The 13,183-nt window shown below is 38.3% G+C and overlaps 1 long non-coding RNA gene across 1 annotated transcript in view; it reads left to right on the top strand.

The window, feature by feature from the left end:
* LOC123814795 overlaps positions 1 to 13,183 on the top strand; it is a 36,143-nt gene that overhangs the window by 6,734 nt on the left and 16,226 nt on the right. The window lies entirely within an intron of this gene.

Genomic DNA, 13,183 nt, shown 5'->3' with positions numbered 1-13,183 from the left:
CTGCCACCAATTGTAGCCCAGCCAGCCCTCTCACATTTCTGCACTTTCTACCAGTTTCAATATGGGTTCTCCTGTAAGTCCTTGGTTATAAGGCTTCTCTCCAGCTAGTGTTCATTTGGTTATTCAGGATGATTCTTCTATAATTTAGTTGTAATTCCATTATGTATCGGGAGGACGTTAGTGTAGCTCCCACCTTGGATCCCTGCTTAATTTTATTTTAGGTTTTATTTAATTAAGCTACTGAGAACATCATGACTGCTACCAAAACTATTTTAATTCTCCAAATGTAAGGTTTTTTGGACAGGATCGTCATTGTGTTTTCTTTCTTCTTTTTTTTTTTTCTGGGCACTATCTAAAATCTAAATTGTTTGTGACTTTTGTTCTGACCAATGTAGCTGTGGAACCTCAGTTCTCTTAACTTCATTTGTTCCAGAAAGCTATTCGAAAAGCAATTAGTTTGAAAACCAAATCATTTTTCCCATTAAAAATAATGTAAATTGAATTAATTTGTTGTGGACCTCCAAATAATTGCCTGTTTTAACCTTTTTTATATACAGTACATGGCTAATGCACTGTTGAATCTATTAACACTTTAAAACAAAAAGGACTTCAAGTATAAATGAAAATTCAACAAAAATAAAGTGAAATGTACAGTAAAAAATGAAAATTTTTGTATGCACTAGATTTATCTTTAATGTTGAGAGCTATTGATGACTGAATATGGAGAGGAGGGATGGAGGGATGTTATTGTTTGGAAGGGGAGTCCCCTTCCATAAAAATGTCAGGTAGCTGGTCTGGGTGTTTTTTCCCTTTTGTCTCTTTGTTCTATTACTAGATCTTGCTTTAGGCTTACCTGGCCTCTGCTCACTAAAAACCTATTGAATGATTTTTGGTTTTGCCTGTGTTTTACACTTGCCTGAAGTGAAACACTGCTTTGTCATTGTACAAGTTTATTGCAGGGTTTGCTACTTTGTCAGGGTGATATTTCTCAATAAAACTTTGCATTTCTTGCCATTTACCAAGCATTTCCTTGATTAGTAAAGTAGGAATATCCTCCCTTCCCTCTTTTTCTGCCTCTTCAATTGCAAATTGAACAAATTAAGTTTGAGGACATTGGCTTGACTGTATTCATCACATTCTTTTTGTTTCTTTTCTTTTTAGGGAAACAAGTTGTGACAATTCTAAGCCTTAATTCTAAGCAATTCTATGTTACAGGATTTTTGACAGGCTGAGCAGTGGTTCTCACTTTAAAAAGAGTTACTCGCCCTGGCTGGCGTAGCTCTGTGGATTGAGCACGGGCTGTGAACCAAATCATCGCAGGTTTGATTCCCAGTCAGGGCACATGCCTGGGTTGCAGGCCACAGCCCCCAGCAACCGCACATTGATGTTTCTCTCTCTTTCTCCCTCCCTTCCCTCTCTAAAAATAAATAAATAAATAAAATCTAAAAAAAAAAAAGAGAGAGCTTTCTCAAAATTGGATTTGTGTGCCCCACCCACCAGATTTTCTGACACAGTATATCTGGGGTAGGACCAAAGAATTTGCATTTCTAACAATTCCAAGTGTTGCTAATCCGCTGGTTGGGTACTATGAGAAGAAAGAAACTTCCTGTGTCTACCTGCAGCTAGAGCACTGTTTCTCTCTCTGGTTGGGACTCAATACCCATCTCTACCTCTAAGTCCCCAAGACCTCCTCTGTAGTACCAAACTGAATTGTCCTCACTTAAGTATACAGTCTGCCTGTTCCAGCCTCTCTTCTTCATTTTGTCCTCTACTCTGCCACCAGAGTGATGTCCAAACATAAAAATCTGATCCTGTCCCATTGCTGTTTAAATTTTTCTATGGCTTCCACCAGAATTCTCAGCAGGTCAGCCTGGCCTTTTTGCCTCTTGCCTCAGCCTACCTTAATTGCCTTGTCTCCTACATCTTCCAAAGTGCCCAGTTTTCTTCCAGAACCCTTCTTACTCTGACTGCCATAATCATGAGCCTGCTCCTTTCTCAGCCTGAAATGCTCCTATAACCTTATTGTCTGCAGACCTCTGACCACTTCCCAGTGGACCAGTAGTGCTCCTTCTGTAATCCCACAGTTCATTACTTCTCAAATCTTGATGAGCATCCTGGTCACCTAAAGATCATGTTAAAATGCAGCTTCAGAGGGTTAGGGCTGGGATCTCAGTTGACCCTGGGTAATGCAAATGCTGCCAGTCTGCAGCTTTGAGTAGCAAAACCTTATAGTTTTCCCCTGTTGTTAGTATAGCTCTGTTACTGTTTATACAAGGTCTGTCCAGAAGGTATCCAGCCATGTAATATGAAAACTAGAGACCTTTATAGAAGAAGATACGAGATGCAAGAAATATTGTACATAGGACAATGATGACTCAGTCCCCTTCAAAGTAGGTACCCTGAGACCTCATGCAGTCCTCCCACTCTTTGTCAGCTACCCCATTGTACTTTTCTCAATCTCACTGACAGTCTGAAATCGCTGCCCTTTCAAAGGTGATTTCAATTTTGGGAAAAGCCAGAAGTTACTGTGTGCCAAATCTGGGCTGTAGTGGGGCTGAGTCACCTGGGTGATTCAATGCTTTGCCAAAAAACTCTGAACAAGATGTGATGCATGAACAGTAACATTTTCATGATGAAGCTGCCAATCACCAGTTGCCCATAGCTGTTGCTTTCTGAATCATGGGAATAGTTTCTGGGGAGGAATGTTCAAACCTAATGCAAAATTTGATGCAGATCCATTGTTCTACTCGCCTAGTCATTTTGAATGTGGCAGCCACACAGTACACAGGCTCAATAGCATTTACTGCCCCCACTGAACTAGTACAGTGAAGTTGTCCTTGTTCACCCATGTGCATTCCAATCCACTCGCTTTGGCTGCCAGGTTGCATCAATGTCGTGCAAACTATTCTTGTTATATTAATAATGGCTGTACTTTTTCTAGACAGGCCTCATATATTACCACTACCACCAGATTAGACTGAGGTTTGAGAACAAGGGGTGTTTAGGATACATTTTATATATGACCTAACAGAGCCCCTGATAAGATACTTCAAAGTAAGCCAATATCTGAAGATGTTTTACAATTCATCAGACAAACTTCTATATCAGTTCACTATAACCTAAAATGAAACCCCATTTTTCTTAAGGTCCCATTGAACTTTAACTTCTGTATTTACATATAAATTTGCTGCATATTTTCATTCCTCCTTATCCCAAAGAAGGAAAAAGTTTTGAAAGAAGGTCTCTCCTTAAATATAAGATGGGTGTATTCCATTTCTCATTTAGGAAACATGCTTAATATGTTTTTGCGTACTTAGTCTGTGAACATATAGGTACTTTCACTTATGACATACATGAGTGATAGGGAAGAATATATTATAATTGGGAGCTTGAGGAGAGAGATATGTGGGTATTAATCAACAGACTGGAAAAAGGGTTTTGGCAAGACAGTATATTATATAGAAAAGATTTTTTTAATTTCTCCTCTCTCTCCCCACAAGTTCACCTATTTATTCCCTTGCTTATTTGTATAGCCCCTTTTTAAAAAAAATAATTTGAGCATATAAGTAAGATGTGAATATATTTTCATTATAAAACATTCAACAATATAATAAAGGAAAGCTCCTTGAGCACCTCTGCTCTCCTTTCCTATCTTCTCAGTTACCTTCTCACAGGTAACCACTGTGATTACTTTGGTCTATAGCCTTACAGAGAAATAAACATTGTGCAAGTGTTTTGTGTTGCATTTTGCTTTTGTTGGTGTTTTGTATGATGGTTTTATGCTGGGTGTGTGGTATCATATAGACTGCTTTCTGATTTTCTTGATTTTCTGCCTGCTGGACCTAATCATTTCTAATTGAGGAATGTTAAGCCTCCAACTATCTGCTTCTTCTTGCAGTTCTCTCAGTTTTTTCTTCATGTAGTTTAACCCTATATTATTAGGTGCATACACATTAAGAATTGTGTCTTGGAGAATTGACCCCTTTATCATTATATAATGCCCTTCTTTATCGCTAATAACTTTTAGGTCTGCTCTGCTCTGTCTAGAGTTAGCATAGCTCTTCCTGCTTTCTTTTGATTAGTGTTCACGTGGTATTTTGATCCCATCCATTTTTTTCATCCATTTACTTTTAATCTATATGTGTCTTTATATTTAAAATGGATTTCATGTAAACAACATATATTTGGGTCATTTTTTTGATTCACTCTGAAAATCTTTTTTAATTGATACATTTAGACCATTGACACTCAAAATTGTTATGTAGTTGGATTAATATCTACAATATTAGTTACTGTTTTCTATTTATTACCTTTGAACTTTCTTCCTGTTTTTGTTATCCACTCTTTTTCTACCTTCTGAAGTTTTAATTGAGCATTTTATGTGATGTCATTTTTTTCCCTTCTTAGCTTATAAATTTTACTTCTTTTTTTTACTTTCTTTAGTGGTTTCCCTTGAGTTTGCAATGTAGCTTTACAATTAATCCAGGTTCACTTTCAAGTAACATTCTACTTCTTAAAATAATATAATAATACTAATTCATTTCTATCATTACTGTCATTTATTTCACCTGAAGCATTCATAAGCATGGCATGTATACACACACACACAGATATACATAAACATATATAATTATTACATTGTTGCCATCATTTGAATAAACTTATTTGTTAAATCAATTAAGAATAAGAAAATAAAAATTTTCATTTTACTTTCACTTATTTCTTCAGTGTTCTTTCTTTCTTTATGTAGATCTGAGTTCTCACCTATATTATTTTTCTCCTAGCTAAAGAACTTATTAAAACATTGGTTGTGCCCTGGCTGGGTAGCTCAGTTGGTTGGAGCACTGTCCCAAACTTCAGAAGTTGGCCAGTTCGATTCCCAGTCAAGGCACATACCTAGGTTGCAGGGTCAATCCCTGGTTGGGATGCATACGAGAGGCAGCTGATTGAGGTTTCTTTCTTTCTCTCTCTCTCTCCCTTACTATCTCCCTCTCCCTCTCTCCCTGTCTCTCTTTCTCTCTTTTCCACCCCCTTCATGTCTCTAAATATGTCCTTTGGTAAGGATAAAAATAAATAAACCATTTATTGCAAGGTAGGTCTATTGGCAACAAACTCAATTTGTCTGTCTGAAAAAGTCCTTATTTCTCTTTCACTTTTGAAGGGTAATTTTGCTGGGTACAGAACTTGAAGTTGGTGGGGTTTTTCTCTCAACATTTTTAATATTTTATTTCACTATCTTGAATGCATGATTTCTGAGGAGAAGTCAGATGTAATTCTCATCTTTGGTCCTCGATAGGTAAGGTGTTTTTTCCCTCTAGCTTCTTTCAGAATTTTTTTCCTTATCTTTGATTTTTCTGTAATTTGACACTGATATACCTAGATGTAGTTTTGTTTTGTTTTTGTTTTCTGGGTTTTATTTGTTTGTTTTTTTTAATTCATCTTGCCTGGTGTTCTCTGAGCTTCCTAGATCTGTTGTTTGGTGTCTGGCAATAATTTAGGGAAATTCTCAGTCACTGTTGTTTCAAATATTTCTTCTATTCCTTTCTCTTTTTCTTCTTCTGGTCTTCCTCTTACACATATGTTACACTTTTTGTAGCTGTCCTACAGTTCTTGTATTTTCTCTTCTGGTTTTTTTTTTTTCAGTATTGTCTTTGCTTTTTGATTTTGAGGATTCTTTTGATATATCCTTTAACTTAAAGATGCATTTGTCATTTCTGTGATTTTTGCCTTGTCATTTCTTCTTGATAGGTTACCATGATATACTAGGGAAAAAGAACTGCAGTAAATAGGCTTTTATTTAATGTGATGATGAGATATGGTGGGGAGGGGAAACTTTCTATAGTCCTGTGATTAGGTCTCAGTCTTTTAATGAGTCTGTGCCTGTGGACTGTGAACCTTGCAAGTGTTTTCCAGTATTTTTTCCCCCATAGCTGGGACAGGATGGCTAGAGTGGATGGGATATTTCTCTTCCCCAAGTCAGTTAGACTCTGCTAATACCCCAGCAAATTAGACTGTGGTAACTAGATTACCACAGGGCAGGCCTTGTTAAGAAGAACAGAGTGCTCTGGTATGTTTCTAAACAGTTCCTTCTCCCCTCCCCTCTGCCAGAAGCCAGAGGGATTTGTCTGGGTATTTACTGTGGCAACCTAGTAGAGCTTCCAGAGGTAAAACTCAGAAGTGTGGGAGCTCCCTACCCTCATGAATGAGTCTCCCTAGAGTTTAACTCTCGACTTGTCCACATTGTGCCTCCAGCAGTTTTTCAGTTACAGTTCAAGTTTTCCTACCCTGCCACAGTGGTTTCTACTTGAGTCTTTGCTCTGGTAAGCTGCAATTCCCTATATTTGTATGTTTCCAGTTTTGGAGGCAGAAGTTTGCTGTATCCTCCCCTCTCTTATAAATCAAAAAAAGAGTTGCCTGTTCAGCTTTTTACTTGTTGTTAGGACTGAGTGACAACTTCCAAGCTCCTTCCATGCAAAACTGGAAACTGGAAGTTTGCCCTTTCCTTTTAGAAAGAAGTACCAGACTGATTTTCCACTATTATCTCATTGACCAGAACTTAGTCATATGGCTGCAAGGGAGGCTGGGTTATGGGGTCTATTCTCTGGGAAGAAGTATACTCAGCTAAGAATCTGGGGTTCCTTTGCTAAGGAAGAAGTGGGGAACGGACATTTGGAGATAACTAGTGGTAACTACTATACATAGATATTATTAGTCCCCTTCAATGGATGAGGTAAGGTGAAGAGCTGTTGTTCCTTAGAAGCCCAGCAGATTACTGTCAGGCCACATAACACGTCATTCATGGGTAATGCTGAACAAGAGAAATGAGGTACTTCTGCTCTTCCTTCATGTGACAGGGTCTTTTATACAAAGCAAAGCAAATGGAAGCTGTAGACAATACATTCTGGATATTCAGGCATTCCCTAGGGTCCAGGCATCCATTTTAGGAAAGGGATAAACACATTTAAGTATATTCATGGGGGTAATGCAGAACTACATGGTAACACACTTACTCTATTGGTACTTATGTTACGGTAAAGGCCATATATTGCTATTTTATGACATTAAAAATTGAACAATATGACATGTTGTACAGGTAATATGTACTTTTTGAGTTAATCTGTGAGAAAATGGAGTCGAAAGTTGCACAACAATCTTGACCAATGATTATTAACCCCTCTTGGACCAAATGGTTCCTCTGAGATTCTGATGAAAATTTGTACAGATTTTCTCTCTAGAAAAGCAGACATTTGCTACTACTCACAAAGCTTAGCATACAATTTCAGGCCTGATGCCCATCCATTAAACTGGTATTTCAAGAAAGGCTTTGGGAAATATTCTAAAAAGGAAACTTAAGGTAGGGATAAAGGAAGAGTCCCACTTTTTCTCTTCTACTACAATACATATGCCAAGATCAGAGTGGTTGTAAGTTCAGCATGAAGCCTTCCAGACCCTGATAATTTGGAGCATTTAAAAAATACAAACAGCCTCTTCGATACAGTTTGGACGGCAGCTTGTCTTTGTTCACTCATTTCACAGTATGTCTTGGGGATCTGTCCATCAGTCTTCCCATTTTTCAGAAGCATGATACATTCTCTCTACATTTCCTATCAGGTTGATGTATTTCTGGAGAAAGGAAAAAAACCCGTAAATATTCAAAAAGAGACTCATAAAGGTGTGAGGTATTTGCTATAATTATTGACTAAATGACTGCAAACTCTTCAGAATGTAAATAAGCCTGAGGGTTGAATATGATCAGTTATAAAATCATGAAAGGTAAGAGTAAAGTGAATAGAAATGTTGCAGCAAATTGTAACATAAAAATAAGAAGGCTTCCCTTATAGCTCAAAAGATATAACTTTAGAAAAAACAGAAGGACTATTTTACATGACAAGTAAGTATGGGAGGGAGATGACGGAGGAGAAGAAAGGTATGTCGTAAACAGTAATAGGCTGATAGTGGCAAGCTCTCAGAACATTATGCTCTGCAAAACTGTGCCTCTCCCATGACTACTATAGGGCAGGAAAACCTCAGAACCAGCCAATTGTTGACCCCGGAAGCTGCCAGGTGATACTGAGGCAGTGCTGGAGCTCTGCTGGGGTGTGGGGAAGGGATACTAACATATACAAGTAGGCTTCCCAACCCTGGCACTTTCTCTCACCCCACTTCCACCTCCCCAGCCCCTGAGGACTAAATAGTTATATCCTGAAACAGAGGAGTTGGGGTACTGGAAAGTCTTCTAGAAGGGCCTCCTGGTTAAGATGTGGGAAGTTGAGTACAGATTGCAACATCAGAGGTTTCTCAGCTTGATGCATCCCCACCTGTCTCCCTCCAAACTCTCCAGGAGTAGCACCAGTTTTCACTCTCTCCCCAGGTTTTCTCTACAAGTTCAGGTAGATGAGAATCTTAAGGATGTGTGTATGAGTGTATGAGGTAAAGATAATAAGACATAGAAAGGATTCAAGCATTTTGAAAGAAAGATAACCAGCTGAATAAACTCAAGCAGAAGAAGCAGGACAAGAAATTAAAGTGAGCATAGTAAAGATAAGAAGATAGTGGGAAACCAGAGAGATAAGGAAAGAAATCGGGAAACCGAAAGCAAGAACAACAGTTATAGAAACATTGAAGATATTGCGAGTATAACATATTCTTGAACTAAAATATTCAGTGGATGGGCTGGAAAACACAGTGAATATGTGTAAAAAATGAAGATCTGATTCACGAGAGAGGTCAAGGAATTAATTTTTAGAATGTATCTAGAAAGGATAGAGATGCAAAGAATAAAAAAAAGTTAAGAGGCATGGAGGGTAGAGAGAAAAGGGCCAGTATCTGTATAAAGAAAATTTGAGCCCTGGCTGGTGTAGCTCAGCGGATTGACCACCAGCCTGATGAACCAAAGGGTCACCAGTTTGATTCCCAGTCAGGGCACATGCCTGGGTTGTGGGCCAGGTACCCAGTTGGAGGGCATGTGAGAGGCAACCACACATTGATGTTTCTCTCCCTTACTTTCTCCTTCCCTTCCCCTCTCTAAAGGAAAAAAATCTTAAAAAAAAAATTCAGATTGAAATTAGTAAACTGAGGGAAGAAAATCTTTGAAGAAATAACTGCAATTTCAGTTCTGTTTCATTTTTAAATTAATTATTGAGGTCATTATTTCAACATTTATATTGTTTATGCAATGTGCCAAATCTGTTCAGAGCATGAATAAGAATGAAAAGGTTCCAACCTGACTGGTGTAACTCAGTGGATTGCGCGCAGGCTGCGAACCAAAGCATCACAGGTTCGATTCCCAGTCAGGGCACATGCCTGGGTTGCAGGCCACGGCCCCCAGCAACTGCACATTGATGTTTCTCTCTCTCTCTTTCTCCCTCCCTTCCCTCTCTAAAAAATAAATAAATAAAATCTTTTAAAAAAGATTAAATCATTGCAGTTAACTTAGAACTGTAAAAAGAATGAAAAGGTTCCTGCTGTCCTGAAGCTCAAATTCCAGATAGCTACAGACAGACAATAAACAACTAAACAAAAAAGTACTGGGAAGTGATAGGTGCTTTAATGACAGTAAAAATGTGATGTGACAGAGAGTAACGGGGGGAGGGGGCGCACATTTAAACTGGTACTCAGAGAAGTCTCAAAAGTGGTAAAATTTAAGCTAAGATTTAAAGTCCAAGGATTTAGCAGTGTGAAGATAGAACTAGGGAGCCTCCCTTGTAGAGAGAATGAGCTACATGAGCTCAAGAACAAAGGAAAACAGTGCAGCTGGAGCCTGGAGGGCTAGGGTGGGTGGACCCAGCTGAGGCTGAAAGTGTAACCAGTAATCAGATCATGTAGAACCTGTAGACCATGTAAAGAGATCAGGGTGGATTAAAGAAAAAACTATTATATCATCATATAAGCAATGTATTTACAGTTACATGACATCTTTATGATCAGTTATATCAGGTTGAACTTAGGAAACAGACAATATTAAACTATTTTGACCCACAAAAGCATGGATTTCTTATGTTTCAATCTAATACATGCTAACCAAGCAAGAGTCTGTGCAGTCTGAGCCTTTTAAAAGATGTTTGCATCACTATATCATCTATTACTACCACTTGAATTTCTCATATAAAAGATATAAAAATTTGTGTTGGAGGCAAAAGAGTGATCTTGTTTGCATTCATGATGGGATGCCACTTTGAAATATTTTCAGTCAGATTTGGCAGAAGTTTACTGGGATCCTACTGTGTGCCACCTGTGGCCATGTTAGCTACCAAGAATACAAAGATAAATAAGTCATGCGCTTGCCACAAGGAGATCACTAGTGAAAAGAGATCCACGTCAAGATAAGTTCAGCCCAGGTTCCCTTGAGAATTCTCAGGATTCTAACTGGTAGGGTAGATCATACCAGGAGATATTAACAGATCTTAATGCATGAGGCATCCCAAGAGGAAGGAAGTGTGTGTGTTTCTCACTGACATGATTTCTCATTTAATTATGAAAAAGGTAGCTCAAAGGCTCACTCAGAGACTGATGTTTGGAAGGAAAGAATACCAAATGTTCCTACTAAAAAATTATACTCCATGGACCACAAAACCTAAGTAGATAGACATAGATGTGAATTTTGTGTGCTTTGTGGGGCTGCTCTGGCTTGCTTCCTAGTTTTCCCTTCGTCTAGGGGCAGAATAAGGAATGTCAAATGATGGGTCAGGCAAAAAACCCCAAGCTCTGCAGGACAAAAGAACTCAGAGCAAGTTAAAGGACAGCAACTCTAACAGCCAGGGGACAATGGATGTGATGTGAAATTCAAGTGCCTTTTAGTGTAACTCTCGCTTTTATCACTAAGACTCCAATATTTCTTTTGGCAGTTGTTCAACAGGGTATCGATACTATTGTTATAAGTTCTACTCTTTATTTTTAATTTTATTAATTTTAGAGAGAGAGAAGAAGAGAAAGAGAGACAGACATTGATTGCTGTTCCACTTACTTATGTATTCATTGGTTGATTCTTGTATGTGCCCTGACCAAAGATCAAACCCACACCCTGGTGTATCAGGAAGATGCTCCAACCAACTAAGCTACCCAGCCAGGGCTACAAGTTCTAGTCTTGACTTGCTCTGTGACCTCCTAGAAGGTGCACCTCTGTGGGCTTTCTTATCCTCACCTGCAAATTGAAGGCATTGATGAATTTAACAGCTTTAACTGTAAAATGTGATATCTGTACTACACAGAAGCTTCACTGAGTATCTATCTAGCACAGTATTTTCAATTTGTGGAGTATTCATTCTAGTGATATTGAGGCAGACCCTTGAATTTTAATTGTAGTCTGTAGGCCTTGAACTCTTGACACAGTGAATATTTTTACAGCAAAATCAATAACTTAGTATAATTATCCAGGTGGTGGACTTATGAGATTCTCTCAGATATCCACACCTGGGGAAAGGGAGCTGATGGGCACAAAGGGGGAAAATAATATTAATGTCACATACTCTTACATGTAAATGAGAGGCAAACATGTCAGATCCTGCAATAGCTGAACAAAATTTTTTTGATCAATAAATTCAGGTCCAGTCATTCAGAGGTTGTCCCCTCACAAGATTTTCCATCCTGGAAGTGGAAGGAGTTACTTGTTCATTCATATTCTGGCTCCTGTGAAAAATCTTTCCTCCCATTCCTTGAGCCAGTGAGTCACTTCCTCCCTCAAACCTCTATAGCTTCCTTTATTTGCAGCCTTGCCCTGACCCTATGGACACAGGAGAGGTCTGGGTCCTCTAGTTGGGAAGGAATGGAGCTTTAGGCAACAGGCCACACACTTTGAAGAGGATCCTCCATGCAGAAGAAAGTAGCTCGTGGTCTGGTGAATGCTGTGTGGGATTCAAGAAACACCCATAAAGCCCTGGCTGGCGTAGCTCAGTGGATTGAGTGCAGGCTGTGAACCAACGCATCGCAGGTTCAATTCCCAGTCAAGGCACATGCCTGGGTTGCAGGCCATGGCCCCCAGCAACCGCACATTGATGTTTCTCTCTCTCTTTCTCCCTCCCTTCCCTCTCTAAAAATAAATAAATAAATAAAATCTTAAAAAAAATAAATTTAAAAAAAGTTACTTTCATTGATGATAAATGTAGCATTAAAAAAAAAGAAGAAGAAGAAAGAAAAAAGAAACACCCATAGAAGGTACAGCAGGTTTTGGATTTATTTTATGGCTCATGGAAATTTCTGAAATAAATATTGGCTCAGCAGTAGCCTGACATGAGAAACACTCAGCTAAACCAGACTCTGGTTATAAAAAACAAGGAGTGTGTATCCAAATAATGGTGACTCCGCCTCTGAGCTTTTAGAAAAAAAAAAAAAAAAGAGCAGAAAGCATTGATTGCCTGGATTCTGTTAGATGCCCTTCCTGGCCAGCCCAGATTTCATTTGTTTTTCCTGAAACCAGAAACTCCTGAGATGGATACAGTATCTTCCTGACTAGGAAGCCATTTCAAATGCCTTTCGTTTTATACTTTATTTAATCCAGACCTTTTTTGACTAATATAATGAAAATACTTTACCAACCATAAAAAATAATGAGGATAAATATTAAAATATTTTCCCTTGGAAGGAAAAAAGGAAAGTAAATGTTTCCCTTCCTGAGTAGAAATACCTCCACATCTCTGTGTAGAAGAAACTAGACATGCTGGAGAGATGTTAGGAATCCAAAATATCATCTTGTTTCTGAGAAAATTTAGGAAGTTTGAGTCATAAGTCATGATTGAGCTCCTGAGTAGAGGTTTTATTTCTTATGAAATAAAGTCAGTGTTACCTTAACTTGCCATCAGCTGATTTTATTTTTTAAAGAAAATATAATATACTGATATTTAAACCTGGGGAAATGGCTACTATAACATCAACAACTAGTGAAGAGTAGCTTGAATCTGCCTTTTAACTGGTTTGTCTTGTATAACTTGTCAGTTTATTTAACAGAGTAGCATTACTTAGTAGTAGTGTTCTTCGGAATTGGCTATCCCAGCATAAACACAACAAACTCTTCAGTATAGGGTCATGATACATAGATGATGGGGATTAATAATGTAAGGAAAGACTCAGGCCACAACTTCCTGCTTCAAATACAGGGGTGGGCAAAAGGTTTTCAGTTGTGAGCACATGATCAATTTATTCTTGTATTATTTATTCATTCATTATTATCATTATTATTATTAACCTACTT

Source organism: Phyllostomus hastatus, unplaced genomic scaffold, assembly GCF_019186645.2.
Source record: "Phyllostomus hastatus isolate PE091 unplaced genomic scaffold, TTU_PhHast_1.1 phas_contig_17, whole genome shotgun sequence".
Classification (NCBI taxonomy): Eukaryota; Metazoa; Chordata; class Mammalia; order Chiroptera; family Phyllostomidae; genus Phyllostomus; species Phyllostomus hastatus.
This window is presented reverse-complemented; position numbering and strand designations above follow the sequence as displayed.